The sequence below is a fragment of the Gossypium raimondii genome, chromosome 6, assembly GCF_025698545.1.
Source record: "Gossypium raimondii isolate GPD5lz chromosome 6, ASM2569854v1, whole genome shotgun sequence".
NCBI classification, from domain to species: domain Eukaryota; kingdom Viridiplantae; phylum Streptophyta; class Magnoliopsida; order Malvales; family Malvaceae; genus Gossypium; species Gossypium raimondii.
This window is the reverse complement of record NC_068570.1, coordinates 17,163,092-17,180,731: the sequence shown is the minus strand read 5'-3', so window position 1 is coordinate 17,180,731 and position 17,640 is coordinate 17,163,092.

Here is a 17,640-nt window from a genome sequence, read left to right as displayed (position 1 = left end):
TAAACATGTATTCTTTGTCATATCTATTAATCAATGGTTAAGTATAAATATTAATATGGAATTTTTTTAATTTAGTTAAAATTAGTATAAATAATTTATAATAAATAATATGTAATTAAATTAAATTTTTAGCAGGTCAAAGTGTATGAAATTTTTTGATTGAATCTTAACTCAATTAGCATTGTTTTTGTTGCAACAACCTAGAGGACGTAAGCTCAAACAAGTTTAATCGTGTAATATTCTCTACTTTAAGGATTGGGAGAAGAAATTATGTATAGCGTAGGCAATAATGTATCAAAAAGTGTATGAAAAGTTATCATACGTCAATAAAATTACCAAATTGTTATGATTATCTTTTTAAGTGGATGTCTATCAAGATCAATATAAGTTTTGATGTATTTTAAATTCTAATAGTCATTAGAATTAGATCTCTTCTTCATTTATATTTCTTATGCCTATAAATAAAGACTTTGAAGAAGCATTATAACCATCCCATTGATAAATAAAATACATTCTATTTTGCTTCTCATATTTTATTTGTTCTTTACTCTCTCTATCTCTCTTTATTTTATAACACGTTATCAGAACGATCTTGCTCAAAATGATACTTCCTTTTATCGACGATCACATTTTTCTTGCTCAAAGTGATAAAACCTTTTATCGACGATTAAATTTATTCTCCATGATTTCCAAGATCTTAGATGGCAAGATGCAAAATTTTCGCAGGAAGTTTCTTTTATTTAAGTTTCATATTTGATTATTTTTAGCTAATTCATGATGAATTATAATTATTTTGATTAACTTATTTTATTTTTATGTTATTAAGGATGGTGAAGAAATTGATATAGCTATCTATATGAAATTGTGAAATAAGATCCATTCTCAAAGTTTGTTATTGATAAATTTTGATTGGATTCAAAGTCTACTACTAGAGTCTAAATTTGCTTACTTGTTGGTAAAATCATCAAGACTTCGTTGAGCAAGAAAGGTACATCAACTTAATTAGATCTCTATCTTTACACTTTTCTCAATAATAGCATATTTAGATATTAAATTAATTTGATATATGGTTTAAATATTTGAGATGATTTTATTTTAAGCTTTGGTTCCATGGGGTTACTTATGGTTTCAAACATCTTATTTGTTCATGAAAATGAATATTGATTGACTTTTTATATTTCTATAGTAGGTTTTATAATTAAATAATGTATTTGGCTAAAAACATATTAGTATGTACATTTGTGTTGATAATTAAATAATGTATTATGGTTTATATTTCTATAGTAGGTTTTATAATTAAATAATGTATTTGGCTGAAAACATATTAGTATGTACATTTGTGTTGATAAACCTATGGAATTTATGATTGTTCGATTTGATTTAGTTCGAAAATGAGTTACGTCCCTTTAGTGTCTCTTATTATTTTTGTTATACAATTTGAATTTTTCAATACTCATACATGCATATTTCTAAAGACAAATTTTGAGGAATGTCTAAATTGATTTTTGGGTTGGTTCAAATATTGAATTTCAACTTTAAGTGTTGTCATTTTAATTCTTGAATTATTTTGGTTGAAAACATTTTCATAAACTCAAAATGAGAATTACTATATTAATTTGATCGTTTGCATTTATATGAATCCCGTTTGTATTAACCAATTGTTGTTTGATAAGAAGCATTAAAATAACTCGTGTGGTTTGATTTTATAAATGCCTTATATTTTCTTACTATACAACCACAGGAAACTTGTTACTTTCGTAAAGTTATTAAAAGTAGTTCATACACTTTATATTTTTAATTATTTGGATAAATTATATGAGCTATTATAAATGGAAAAGTTTTAGTGAAAATGAGATGTATGATTTTGAAGTAAATTTCATACATGTCTGCAATGGGTTGTGAATTTTTTTTGTTGGCACTAGCATTATATCAGGTTTGATATTTTTAATGTCAGTTTTATTCGTACATTTGATTTGCAATAAACTCCATGCATGACTTTGTTATTTCTTTCTAGTTAAATGATGATGAAAAACTCTTGTGAAAAAAGGATTTAAAAGTATTTTAGATTGATCTAATGCATTCTTAAGGCCAAACAAAATAATGAATTATTTGTTCCACTGATTCTGCTCCATTCCTTGAAGTGAATGTAGCAGTAGATAACAATTATAAAATGGAACCTCTTGTCATTATCGACAAATAGATTAAAAGAAGATGGATGATTCGAAATGTTGCTAATTGTTCATTCTTAGAACAAGATGACCAATGATTCTTACTAATTAATCATTCCTTGAAGCGAATGATATCTATATAATCTTATTGGTAAGGAATATGATATATGCTTACATTATTGTTCAATTTTTTGCACATTCTTTGAAGTGAATGTTTGCAATAAATATAACATATTGTATAACCACTTTCAATTATTAATGTCAATTTGAACATTTGAAGATTTTGACATTCCTCAAGTGAATATTGCAAATAATTGTTTGCAAATTATATTTCTTTTATTGAGTTAATAACATTATGGACTTCATATTGATGTAGACATTTCGAAGTAAATGTCACAATATTGCTTATATGTGGATACAAAATAAAAGAATAACGATAAAATTATCAATTTTCAAAATTTATATTGACATTATTAGTACAATTGAAAAACATGTTAAAGTAAGCGAAGTTTATTGATACAAATACATTTACCATTTGGAGTAACCAGTTAGACTATCTTGGATTATATATGATGCGAAAATTAATTGAGAATTCATATAGACATTTATTAAAGAACCAAAAGATTCTTTAATTTAAAGAATTCTCATGTATTGCTTGTTCTCAATGATAATTGATTATTACAAACTCATTGACTAAAGTTGAGATTTAATGTCTTGCATTTCTGAAATGAATATGGACTCATTCATCCACCATGTGGATGATTTTGATATTATATGATTTTGGTAGATGCATCTACAAAATAATTACATGCGTTATCAACTCGCAACTTGTCGTTTGCAAGATTGTTTGTTTAAATTATTAATTTTAGATTACGCAATTAAAACAATTCATCTTGCTAATGCTGGTGAGTTTATATCTCAAGCTTTCAATAATTATTGTATGTCAATTGGGATAAAAGCTGAACATCTTGTAGCTCATATTCACACAAAACAATTTAGCTGAATCGGTTATCATATGCCTCAAACTAATAGCTAAACCATTACTTATGAGAACAAAATTTCCTATTTCAGCATGAGATTATATTGATTTACATGTACGCATCAAGGCAATAAATTATAAATACTCTCCATTACAATTGATTTTTGGTCAAGAGCCAAATATTTCCCATCTTACAATTTTTGGATGTGCAGTATATGTTCCAATTGCTTCACCACAAAGTACAAAGATGGGTCATTATAAGAGATTGGGAATGTATATTTATATGTGTCTTCTTATATTATTAAATATTTTTGAGCTATTAATTCGAGATTTAGTTATGACATGAGTTGTTAGTTTTCCCATTATTAGGGGGAGAGAATAAAAAACTGGATTAATAAAGTTCTTGAAATGAATTATCAAAGTCTAAGATCCTCATAGAAAGCAATGTAAACCAGAAGTTCAATAGATAATTCATTTTACAAATCAACTGTCAGATTCATTAAATCTCACATATCAGCTGAAAATGCTCCAATACGAATTGATGTCCTAATAGGGCAAATAGTTAATGCAATAGAAAGTAATCCACGCCTGAAGTGTGGAAGACTGGTCTGTTCCAAAGATAAAAATCCTCGTAAAAGAAAATGAGCAAACATTCAAAATGGTCATATAGTGGAGGTGGGGTTCCTAAAGAGACCCATGACATAACTAATTATAAAACTCAAGAAGAGATTCAGGTACCTAAAAGTGAAAATGAAAATGAAAATGATGAAAATAAAGAGATCTCTATAAGTTATGTCAATACGAGAAAAAGATGAAACCAAAAAAAAAATGTAGTTTTCGACATCAATTTTGCTTATAATGTTGCCATTGAATAACAAAAGAAAATGAGGATCCTGAGCTTAAATCTTTTAAGGAATGTGAAAATGGAAAAGAATGACCAAAATGGAAAGACACAATTCGAGCAAAATTGAATTCAGTTTCTAAACATGAGGATTTTAGGTTTTTTGGTTTTTGGACATGTATCCCAAACACCTGAAGATGTAAAGTTGGTAGGATATAAATGGGTATTTGTGCGAAAACGAAATGAAATTGATGAAGTCGTAAGATGTAAAGCTCAACTTGTAACACAAGTATTTTCACAAAGGCCCGACATTGATTACAAAGAAACATTCTTTTGTGGTGGGTGCAATCACGTTTAGAGGCCTTATTAGTTTGGCAGTATGTGAAAAAATTAACATGCGTTTAATGGATGTTGTTACATCTATTTGTATGGTACACTTGATAATGAAATTTATATGAAAACCTTTGAAGGATTTAAAATCTCAGAAGGATATAGAGTTTCTCAGGAAAATTACTTGATCAAACTAAAGAAAAGTTTATTGGATTAAAACAATCTGGATGTATGTGGTACAATCGTCTTAGTGAATATTTGTTGAAAGAATGTTATAAATCCAATTTGTCTATGTGTTTGTAAAAATGGTCTAGATTGGATTTTGTGATAATTATTATTTATGTTGATGATCTAAATATTATTGGAACTTCTGAAGAGCTTCAAAATGCAATAAATTATTTAAAGAAAGAATTTGAGATGAAAGATCTTGGAAAAATAATTTGTCTTGGCCTACAAATTGAGCATTTAAAAGATGGAATTCATATCCATCAGTCAATTTATACGAAAAAGATCTTGAAGAAATTTTACATGGATAAAGAGCATCCATTGAGTACCTCGATGGTTGTCTGACCGTTAGATTGAATTTTGTCATTGTGAGAATGATGAAGATTTTCTTGGTCCTAAAGTACCATATCTAAATGGCATTGATAAACTTGTTATAACTTTCGTTATACCAAGAAAATCTTGTAAACTTGTAATCTTGTAAACCCTAAAGTACCATATCTAAATGGCATTGATAATCTTGCTAACAAGTTTACAAGACTTGGTATAACTTTCGTTGTAAACTTGTTAGCAAGATTTAGTTCTTCTTCAACACGTAGATATTAGAATGGAATTAAACATGTATTCGGATATCTCAGAAGGACCATTGATATGAGATTATTTTATTCAAATGATTCAAAATCTCTATTAGTTGGCTATGCTGATGTTGGTTATTTACCGGATCCACATAAATTTTGATCTCAAATGGGATATTTATTTACTTGTTGGGGTACTACCACATCATGACGTTCAACAAAGCAGACATTTTACATGTTGAGGTATTGCCATATCATGAAGTTCAACAAAGCAGACATTAGCTGTCGCATCTTCAAATCATGCAGAAATAATTGCAATGCATGAGGCAAGTCGAGAGTGTGTTTGGCTAAGGTTATTGATCCAACATATCCAGAAGATATGTAATTTGCCTTTATAGGTAAAGATGTCAACTATCTTATACGAAGATAATGCAGCATGTATAACTCAATTGAAGGGTGGTTACCTCAATGGTGACAAAACGAAACATATTTCAGCAAAATTATTCTTTACCCATGACTTGAGAAAAGAGGTGATATAAATGTTCAACAATTCGTTCTAGTGATAATTTAGCAGATCTTTTTACCAAGGCATTGCCAACTTCAATATTTGAAAAACTACTACACAAGATTGGAATGCGTCGACTCAAAGATGTAATGTAATATTGTCATAGGGGGAAGTTTAAAAACAAGTTGTACTCTTTTCGTTTAACTAAGGTTTCGTCTCATTGGGTTTTCCTGGTAAAGGTTTTTAACGAGTCGGCTTGTAATAGAAGATTGTGTACTATTTTTCCTTCATTAGATTTTTATCCCATAGGGTTTTTTCTAATAAGGTTTTAATGAGGCACATTATCTACCAATGGACAGCCAAGGGTGTTATGATTATCTTATTAAGTGGATGTCTATAAAGATCAAGGTAAGTTTTGATGTACTTTAAATTCTAATAGTCATTAGAATTAGATGTCTACTTCATTTATACTTCTTATGCCTATAAATAGAGACTTTGAAGAAGCATTGTAATTATCCCATTGATCAATAAAATACATTCTATATTGCTTCCCATATTTTATTGGTTCTTTACTCTCTTTATCTCTCTTTATTTTATAACACAAATTAATTAAATGAGATTAATAAAGCAACATATAATTATATTTTAAAAATAAAAATAAAAATAAATTTATGATTATTGTATAAAAATAAATTTTTAGTGATTATGGAAATGAAATATATTTCTTAAAATTAAAGTAATATTATTATTGTATAAAATAACTTTTTAGCAATTATGAGTAGTGCAGGTATAAAAAATAATAAAAAGGTATAATTGTAAAATTTACCTTCAATATTTCGGGTTTTGTTTTCACCTAAGCTTCCTTTTTTTTTTTTTTTCAACCTCACCCACAACGTTGTAAAAAGTTTTCAAATAAGGCCATAGTTGACTAAATTTGTTACTTAACTAATAGTCAACACTTTTGTCCTATGTGGCTTGACACCTCAGTTACTTAATCTGTGACATGTCATGCCCTGTCGGCACTGATGTGGTTTTGGAAAATCTATAAAATATTAAAAATTTAATTATTAAAAATATATATAAAAAAATGGGGAATTTAAAATGAAAAAACACATGAAAAATTTTGTAAAATAATTAAAAATTATAAAAAAAGTTATCTTACAAACAAAACCCTAAAAACATTCTTCTTCTAGCAAAAAAAAATACACATTCTAGTTCTGAAAAAAGAACTTTCTTTTCCTCAATCCTAATGGCTGTCACAACCACTACTGTCACTTGCATTGTTGCCCGCTTTTTTTAAGACCAAGAAACATGTTCAAGGCCTTTTCTTCTCCTTCCTTCAAAATCCCTGAAATCCTCCCTTTTTTTTTCTTACTTTAACCTAGGGCAACCGCTTTTCACCATCACTACCATCGCGTACTGGCACCGTCGTCGGTCAAAAAAGCTATAAAAAAGCTTCCTCTCCTTTGTTATGGCTTGAATTAGTAGCAAGAAATAAGACGTTAAGTTAGTTCAACGCTATGTTTAGGTTAAAAATGTTAGTAAAACGATGCATTTCTGAGGAGCGTCGAAAATGTTGTGTTTTCTATTTAATGAAACAGTGAGTTTTGGGGCTAAGGATCACAGTTGTCATGTAACAGCTTCTTAAATAATTTTTTTTTGTAATTACTTTCCTTTCCTTTTTAGCAAAGGTTGTAACGAGACGCAGTTATGAAATGAATGGAATGAAATTCTTCTTCTCTCTGGTTCTCTTTATTTTCTCATTCTTTTCTCTCTCTCTTAGATTTCTTCTCTTTTTTTTCTGGAACAAATCATATCAAAGGTATCAAAGCTGTACATCCTAAATCGCTGGAGAAGGAGTCACCACTCGATTGCAAAAGGATTTTGGCCACCTTTAATAGGAAGTCGCTAAGCTTCAAGTTGAACTTTCTCAGTGGGATGCTAAACTAAATGCCCGTCTAAAGAAACTGAAGGATGATTTTTGCGGAGAGCTCAACTTGAAGCTATAGAATCTGTTTAAATAGTTTTTAGGTAACTCAACCTATGCTATCTCTGTTGGACCTTCAACGGATATGGGAAAAGGTATTTTAGGTGGTGCTCCACTTGGCTTTTCTCTTAAGGAAGCAATGTCTATTTCCCAATGGTGGATTTGGGGGGAATGGTCGGCTTTTCTCTACATGCCAAAGTAACGTGTATATATATATAAGAACAATAATTGAAATAGTCGGGTTATTGAGACACCAACCTTTGAACATTATAACCGAACATACATGCAACATAGTTTATAACATTCACCAACTTTATAATATTCTGACTACAATATCAATGGACACTTGAATAACATTAATATTTTAAGAATTGAATAGTGTTAAAACAACAATATTTAAACAACCTTGAATTACACTCGTTTATCCCTCCCATTGGAACGATAATATAACAAAAAATCAAGTAAAGCATTCAATCGGCATGAAGCATATCAGATATAGTTTGTTTTGGAAAACACTTATTCGCCTATAATATTAGCATTAAAATCGACATAAACACTTATTTAATCCTAACATTTAATTTAACATAAACATGATAGAAATGTCCAGCATTGGAAAAACACTTATTTGCTTATAATATCAGCATTAAAATCGACATAAACACTTATTTAATCCTAACATTTAATTTAACATAAACATAATAGAAATGTCCAGCTTTGGAAAACACTTATTTTCTTATAATATCAGCATTAAAATCGACATAAACACTTATTTAATCCTAACATTTAATTTAACATAATCATAATAGAAATGTCCAGCTTTGCAAAATCACTTATCCACCTATAATATTAGCATTAAAATCGACATAAACACTTATTTAATCCTAACATTTAATTTAACATAAACATAATAGAAATGTCCAACTTGGACAACACTTAAAACATGCTTTGGATGACATTTAAAACATATTTTGGACAAGATTTGAAACATACTTTGATAGCATTTGAACATACTTTTGCTAGCATTTAAATGTAACACCCTATACCAGGCTCGAACACCGAACCTAAATATCAGGATGCTACGCCACTGTCTCATGTCTTACATAACAATTAAGAGCTCATTCTTACAGATTTTTTATTATTATCATTCGTATAGGTTTTAATCAACATGCCCTTTAACTATCATCACCACATGCTAAATATTTATCTAGCGTTTGATAATAATAGTTAAACATGCATAAGATCCATTTAGAAAAATTTCAAAACTAGCTACGTAGGTATCAATACTGAAGGTGAGGTATTGATAATAATCTCAAGTGGTATCGATACCGCTTGGAAAAGCAGTACCAAAACTGCTTACTGTTTCTCGCTTAAAAACCAAAACCTCAAAAATTATCGGTACCTCTACCAAAGTATTGATTATTCCACCCCGAGTATCGATAATCGAGATAGGGTATCGATACCAAAACACAATACTGTCTTCCTGCAGTTTCAAAAATCATGGAGGTATTGTAACACCCCAAACCCGGCCTAGACGTTATGGTCAAATCTAGAGTTGTTACTTAATACAATTGAAAACTTGTTTTTTTAGTAAATGGAAAATCGTCATAAACTTTCAAAATCCCAGTTTGATCTAAAATGATTTATTATCGTTCTATTTACTAAAACCGTTGTTTTGTTTATATTTCTAAAATTTATAAATTTCGTAGCGTAAGACTCCTTAGAAAGGGATATTAGAAAAACACAGCTCATTGTTTGAAAATCTTTAATTTGGTAGGGATGCAACTTTTGTCAACTAAAACATTTGAGAAGTATTAAGCAAAATACGGGAATAAATTTAAAAATCTAAACAGTCCAAAAAAAAGTCGAGAGAGTTTAAAAATTCACAAAACCAAAATACCAAAACTTAAACAAATCAATTAAAATGGATTATAACATTAACCGAGCTCCCCATTTGCACTGACCCACCTAAGTCCGAGTATTACCTGGAAATATCAGTCAAACAAAGAGTGAGGTTTTAACTCAGTGTATAACGAATAACTTAAAATAGTTAAATGCATATTAAACAGATTTATAACAGAACAGAACAGATATGACATATAATCCTACCGCCAACCACTACACACCATCTTCGACCATCCCAACACACCATATGGGTACAAAACACCCATCCATCCTTACACACCACTTAGTGTCAATAGGACACTTTACAGAATAGTTGCAGCTGAGTTGCCTGATCAATAGGCGATTTATCGCCTTTTTACAAAATGACTTCCTCCACATGTTATTTACAACCCAACCCAGATGCAGATACAGAATATACTAAATAACATACTTATTCAGAGGATAAATTATACATGCTATAGTTTTACATGCACAACATATCATATATGAATCATATATTTAACAAAAATTTACGGGTTTATTTATCATTCGACATCTTAGTTACTCTTGCAACTAGCAGATATTATACTTACAGATGTCCAGATTTCATGTTTTACAGTGCATTTATGCACATACAGACCCGACAGAAGGGCCACAATCGATCGAGACCTTGTGAACAGCCCTAGGGAAAATTTTAGGATTTTGGGCCCACACACCACTATGATTCACACGGCCAAAATGGCCCAGACCGTGTGTCAGACACTGCCCCACACACATACCACACAACTTGGCACACATCCATATGGCATCGACTGAATGATTTTTTTTCGGGTTTCACCGTCCACTATTTTTTGTGTTTCTCGATACACACCTGGGTATTTTTAGATGCGATTTCTCCCAAGATACTCCCAAAACCTTGAATAACCATCAAAATGATTAATTCCATTAACGATTACTAAAATCCAGATAACACTCTAGTTCACAATCGCCAATAAACACACTAAAAATGCCAAAAATTAACCCCTCGGGTGTTCGATCACTTACCCAAACGATGTTAACAGTCCTAAAAAATACCTAATTTTCTGTAATACATTGTTCCCCTTAACAACCTCTCCTATCAGAACATTAAATAATTAATCCAAAAAATAAAACCCTCACTTCTAAAACCACTAATAATAATCCAAAAATCACGAACACCTACCCAACCACTTCGCGTAGCAAGAATGGAACTCAAAGCATGAGCAATTACAAAATGAATAGAAGAAGAATTGAAGAAAGAGTTGAAAAACAAAAGAAAGAATAAAGAAGAAAAAAAAGGAACAGAACCCCCAAATTGAAACAAACAAAACGTGAAAAAACAAAAAGAATTTTGAAAAGAAAAATGAAATAATGGGTGGTTGAAAAAAATTTTGGAGAGGATTTGTCTCAAAATAAAATAAAATAAACTCCCTTAACAAGACTAACCCGACAACCTGAAAACCACCCAGTATTTGACTTCCAATCCAACACCATCAATTTGAATAACTGACCAAAGACTAACAAAATAAAACCAACCCACACCCTTGTAGCGATTCAAACTAATGACCTCCACCCACACTAATGCCACTGAACCACTAAAGCAAGTGCTAACTAATAACAAAGTTCCACAAAACAAAAGTTTAAGATTTTGAGGCATTACAGGTATCGATATTTAAACCCAAATATCGATACCCCTACTACACTTGAAATATGCTTTGGATGGCATTTAAAACATATTTTGGACAACATTTAAAACCTACTTTGACAGCATTTGAAACATGCTTTTGCCAGCATTTAAAGCATATCAAATGTTACAAAGATACTACTATGCTCGTGCTTAATCTCAATCTGATTTATTATTTAAATGAATTCCATATAAATACTTCAAGATAAATTAAATCAATTCCATATAACTACTTTAAGTTAAATCAATTCTTTCTTAGCATTGGACTACAACAATAAATAATGTAAATATCATAACACACAAATTTAATAAACATCAAACCAAGAATTTGCTTACAATAAACTTGAGCTATTCATATCATAATCATTTAATTCATATTTTTCGATTTATTCCTTTGATGTCAAAACCATTATATAAATAAAAATTAAAATAGTAAGCAAAACAATATAATAAAAATGCATCATTAATTAATAAAGTAAGTCCCATATGAACTTACTTGTCAAAAATAGTGACACACTAAACGCTGAGGACTAACCTGCCAAAAATTGACTTTTCCTTAACTATTCCCCAATTAGCTCAAATATCCCAAATGTCTTATAACATTCAATATAATACATATTTCTTCCTATTAACATTTTCACAATTCCCCTAAAATTTTACATTTTAATCAATTTAGTTCTTAAAGCCAAAATGGTTATATCTTTCAAATTTGAGCACCAATTTTTAAAAAGATTTCAAATACATCTTATTACAGCCCTCTACTATCAATAATTATAGAAAATTCATACCCATTTTGAAATTAGTCCATTTTCCAAATCTAAGCTTAAAAGTTAACCATTTAACACCAAAACTTCAAGCATTCAACTAAAGTAACATCCTGAAATTTTAACAATAACAAAGATTACAACATGGGCCAACTAGCTTATAGTACTAGGATTCCAAAAACATAAAGATTGCAAGAAAAGAACTAAATTGCACTAACCAATATTAGCTCAAACTTTTTTGAGCCCTAGGCTATGCGATCTCCCCCTTTCTCTGCTGCTTCGAATGAAATTTAATGGTTAAATTGCCATTTAGCCCTTTTATAATTTTCAAACTATAGCCCTTTTATAATAGCACTTTTACCTCATATGTAATTTAGTCCATGTACTTAAATTGAGCACTAAGTATACAAAATTACATAACAAAAATTCAATTTTCCTAAAAATTAACTATGTAATAAAAATATTTACGAGTTAGTTTACAAAAACGAGGTTCCGATACCTCAATTTTCAACTCCACTAACTTTAGTATCATTACACGTGTACCTTAATTTTCTATCAATTAAAAATTACTAAACCAACTTTAAAATGTTTCTATACTAGTCTCATAAATATCAAATATTAATATCTACGAGCAAGTTTTGCAAAATGAAATTTTAGAACCGTAATTTTTTGACAATACCGAAATTGAGACATTACAGTTAAAGTTTTTAAAGTTTCCATTGTTGATTTCTTGAAAAATTGGAGTTAAATTGATAGATTTTAAACTTAGATTATGAAAAAGTACTACATTGTAATGTTTGGTTGTTAGTTTTGTACATAAGGACTAAAGTGAATAACTTGTGAAATTGAGGTGATTTTGTAGTAATAATAAATAGTAGAGGGTCTATAATGAATGTATTTGAGGTCAATTTTCAAACCGTAGCTTAAATTGAAAGTTATGACTATTTCGATTTTAGGGACTAAATTGAATAAAATGTAAAACTTTAAGGGCATCAAAAATGAAATTTTATAGGTTCATACATATCATGACATAATATAAAAATGTTTGGTACTGATGAATTGTCTAAACTAATTAAATAGATCAAGAATTGGATCAAATGAAGTTAATAGGGAAAAGCAAAATTGTCGATTAGTCCCTAAAGATTTGGTTGTTTGATGTTTTAACCGTAAGTTCATATGGAACTTACTATTTTATTTTATGTTATGTTGATTTTGTGTTCTATTTTATATATGTGTTAGATTGAAATGAATTAGTAAATTTGACACTTATAACTAAAAAGGAACTAAATTGTAAATTCATGAGAATATTGGTTATATGAAAATAAAACAGAATGCAGATGAGAATATAGATTGAATATATGTTTCATATGAGAAATGAAGCTTGGTACAGAAATTGATAATGTCATTTATACGAAAATGAAGCCCGAGTGAACTTAGTAGAAGGTTAAGATACGTATGGCATGTCATTAGGGTTATACACGTAATTGATCAAAGATTTACATAAATTTACGAGATATAGAATTTATTACAAATTCCTTGATTATATGTATCGTTGGTTTAGCTCGAACAGGTAACATTGATACGTTGTCAGCTTGTGTAAGCAATACCGTTAAAATGGCAGCTTATGGGAGCATAACATTTTCGTATATTCGAGTCTATTTTACTATAGTTCTATCGGGTGATGTTCAATGATTGGAAATGGAGTTTAAATCATGAATTAAAAATTAAATGGTATTGATGATACTTAACTTATAGATTTTTATATGGATCTATTTTTAAATGTTGACAGTATTTAGGATTCGAGAATATAACTAACGTATTCGATTTATGGTGATGTTTCGTGTAAAGATATGTACTAATTTTCCAAGGAAAGTAATTTCATAGATAATATAATAATTTTTTATGCTTAAATGGTCAAGGTAAATTTTAATACCATATGAGTTTACTAAGCATTTTATATTACTCAATTTACTTTCCCTTTTCCCTGTAGATTGTCACATTGCGAAACACGTCAAGTCGAATCGTTCTGAAGCTCACACTATTTTCATTTCAGGAGATTTTTATTCATCTTGAGTCAAGGATTGTGGCATGTATATAATTTTTTTGGTATATACCTTATTGTATATATCTTGATGTGTTTAGTAACTTATGATGGCTTGATGTTTTGATTCATATGTGGTGGTAAATATATATATATGCATTTCATGTTTATTGAGGTGATGATTTATAGTTATGTGAATGGCATATGGAATGTCATGATATGGTTAAGTTGAAAAATACATTGAATTGGTATGTTTGAATGGTACACTTGAGATGTGAAATCTTGAATGGTTGAATTAGTTCATGTTTAAGATTTAAAAGCCATTAATGTATAATGTATACTTATGCGCATGAAAATGAATTGATAAGGTATGTTACAATATGAATTAGCATAGGTAAAGTCTTGTGATTGAATGGTTTGATTGGTATATTGTTTAAGACCTGAAATTTATAAACCTAATTGATGAATAAGTGTGGAATGTTTGGTTTGAAGTTGAAATTGTATAATTTAACTCAATTGTTATGTTTTTTTTTATTAGATTGGAAATGGTATTTAGGTGCATCTTTGAATGGTTGAATTGGTAAGTATGATATAGGTACTAAATGGTTCATTATAGTGAGTGACATCATGACGAGCTAGGACTTGTCGTTGCAGCGTGACATACTGTAATGGCCACATCGTGACGAGGACAAGATGAAATCGCGACATTGATCCTTACATTTTAAAATTTTTGAAATTTGATCCTATTTAGTGTTTGGGTTGACAAAAGAGCTTTCGTAAGCTCGATTAAAACTCAAAATTTATGTATTATTGTAATTTAATCTTGATTGATGTTTGAATGCATGTGAAAATGAGAGTTTTACCATATATTTGACTGTAGTTGCTACGACAACAAATGTAGTATTTCGTAACTCGGACCTAGCAATCGAGTCACGCGAGGGGTGTTACACTACTTGTTCCTTATTTTTCTTGAAATACTATTATTTCTTGAAATGAAAATTTTATACATCAAATATATTTTTTTAAAACATAAAATTGATTAAACTACTAAAATCGATTAAACCGATGCTAATATTCGATTGGACCAAGTTAAAGCTAGTTTAAGAATTTAATTTTTTTGTTATAATAAAATTAATGTTTATTTTCTATTATTATTTATTTTTGCTCTTAATTTTTTTCCTTTTCTTTTAGAATTTTCTATTTTTCTTTATCATTTTATGAATTTTTTAGAATTTTTATCTTTCATGATTGAGTCGACAGTTCAATCGATTGAAAAAAAATAGTGGTCTAACTGGTTTAACTACGATTTCATCTTTACAACAGTGCATATTATCTGCTATGTATTCATATGATCACCAGTTAAAAGATGAAAGGAACAACACTCTCTTGATTACACATTTCAAACATAAAACATAATACTATTTACCACAATTTTTACATACAGTCGTGTTCATGATTTGTTAATTAGGTTTATTTGATTCGTTGAATAATTTATTTGTATTTTAATTGTTAATGTTGTGTAAGATAATTAACTTGTAAATAAAATTAATATTGAAATTTAATTATGTCGCAAATATTTGATGTGGCTTTATTCATAACTTAATTTTAGGTCACCTAAATTTCATGATACATGTATATAAGTTGTGATTAGGCTTGTTCAAGGGTCGAGATACACACTCAAGCTCGAAGGTCAATTTGAAATATGAGAAGGTTTAAAAAAAATAAGAGAATTGAGAAATGGGTTTAGGAAAGAAAAACCTGTTTAAAATATGAGTCAGGCTTAGGCTCTAAAATTCAAGGCTCGAGCCTAGCTCGACCGATTTTATACTTTTGTAGCATATTATTTATTTTATTTTTATTTTTATATATTATGTAAATTATATTATATGAAATTAAATATATAATGATATAATATAAATATTAATAAGAGACAATAAAGTAGATTAGGTTATAGGCTTCATGATTAATATTAGTAGAATGAATAATTTGCAAGAGAAGTTAAAAGGGCATTCGCAAAGGTTTAAAGTTAGTGAAATGTTTATCTATTCAACCTCTAATTTTGGAAATGGATGCATTAACGATTGTTCATTTTAAAACTAAGCCTCTTTAATGCATGATTGTTCGAGAATAATGGCTAAGGGATTGGTGAAAGCGGTCAAGCTTATTTTCAGGGAAACTAACAAATGTGTGCATCATCTCGCAAACCTTGTCCAGAGCAAAGAATTAGGATCAGTGATTGTAGATATGGAAATACGAAAATGTACACACTTTTTCATACCCTTTTTAACTCAAATTCATACGGTTTCGGTAAAATTATTGTCGAAAAATAAATAATTATTATAAAATAATTATTTTGTACTTAAATTGTTAACATGTTAAATTTTAACTAATTTTATATCAAATTTTTATTAATTTTGATTATTTTCAACAAATATGCACAAAGGGCAAAAAACGGCTCGGCAGACATTGCTAGAAGCGCAAAACCGAAAAGCAATTTTGAAGCATCAAGGCAAATTAATTTTTCAGCCTAAGACGGTCCAAATTATGTGTATTAATTCATAATATAATTAATTTTAATTTTAATCCAATTTAATTTGGGTTAAATAAATTATTATTAATTAATTATGAAAAGTGGCCCAGTTGAGCTGAACCAAGAAAATCGATCCAACCGAGCACTGGGCAACCCAAAACCGTCTCACATGCTGACCCAATCAGCTTGTTTAGCTGATTATTTGGCTTTCAAAATAGCCCTTGAAGACTCTTTCCAATTGTATTCAAACCCCTCCGCTATTTATGCATTTTTAGATTTTCCCCTACCTTAAAATAGCAAGTTTGAAACCTTCAAGCTTGCCACATGTGTGGCCGGCCATAGGGAGACTCTATGGCTACTGATTTTTGCTAATTTTAGTAGCTTTCTCAACCTATAAATACCCCCTTGACTGCTCACTTCAAACACATCTCAAATCAGTTCATTTCTTCACTTCTCTCTAACTTTTCTCTCTTCATTCCCTTCCATCGTTCTTCATTTTCTTCCCCCATTCCCTTGTCGATTTCACCTCTTGAAAAAGAGTTATTAAACCACCATTTGGAGCAGCATTCAAGTGTTCGTGGAAGCCTCGGTTCAACAAGAACAAGCAGAGAAGGAGGAGCAGAGCAAACTAGTCAAACCTTGGAGAAACACCGAATTTGATTATTGTTTCCTATCCTTTTAATTTTGTTCTTGTTATGATGAACATGTCTATGAATATTTGTGATTTTGATATGTTTAATTTAATTAATATGGCTTAAATTTAATTTGTGTTAGGTTGATTGCATTTTGTATACTTAATTTATTAAAATTGTGTTTGTGTTGTTATAAGCCTCGGTAAGATTTTTGATTAAGTAAACACATGACTAAGTTATTCTTGAATTACAATTGTAAGGTAACTAATGAATTAATTATTTAAACGGATTGAAATTGTAATTAACTGACACGATACTTAATCAGTGCATGTTTAATCATCTAAGGTAGCTGAGGGTTAAATTAGCAACGGTATCTAACGATACATTAGCCTTGCATAACTTGCAAGATTATTGTGATTAAACTTTTTCAAGGTAGAAATACGTTGTTACCTCGCATAATCTTTTATGTGCTTATGAGATTGA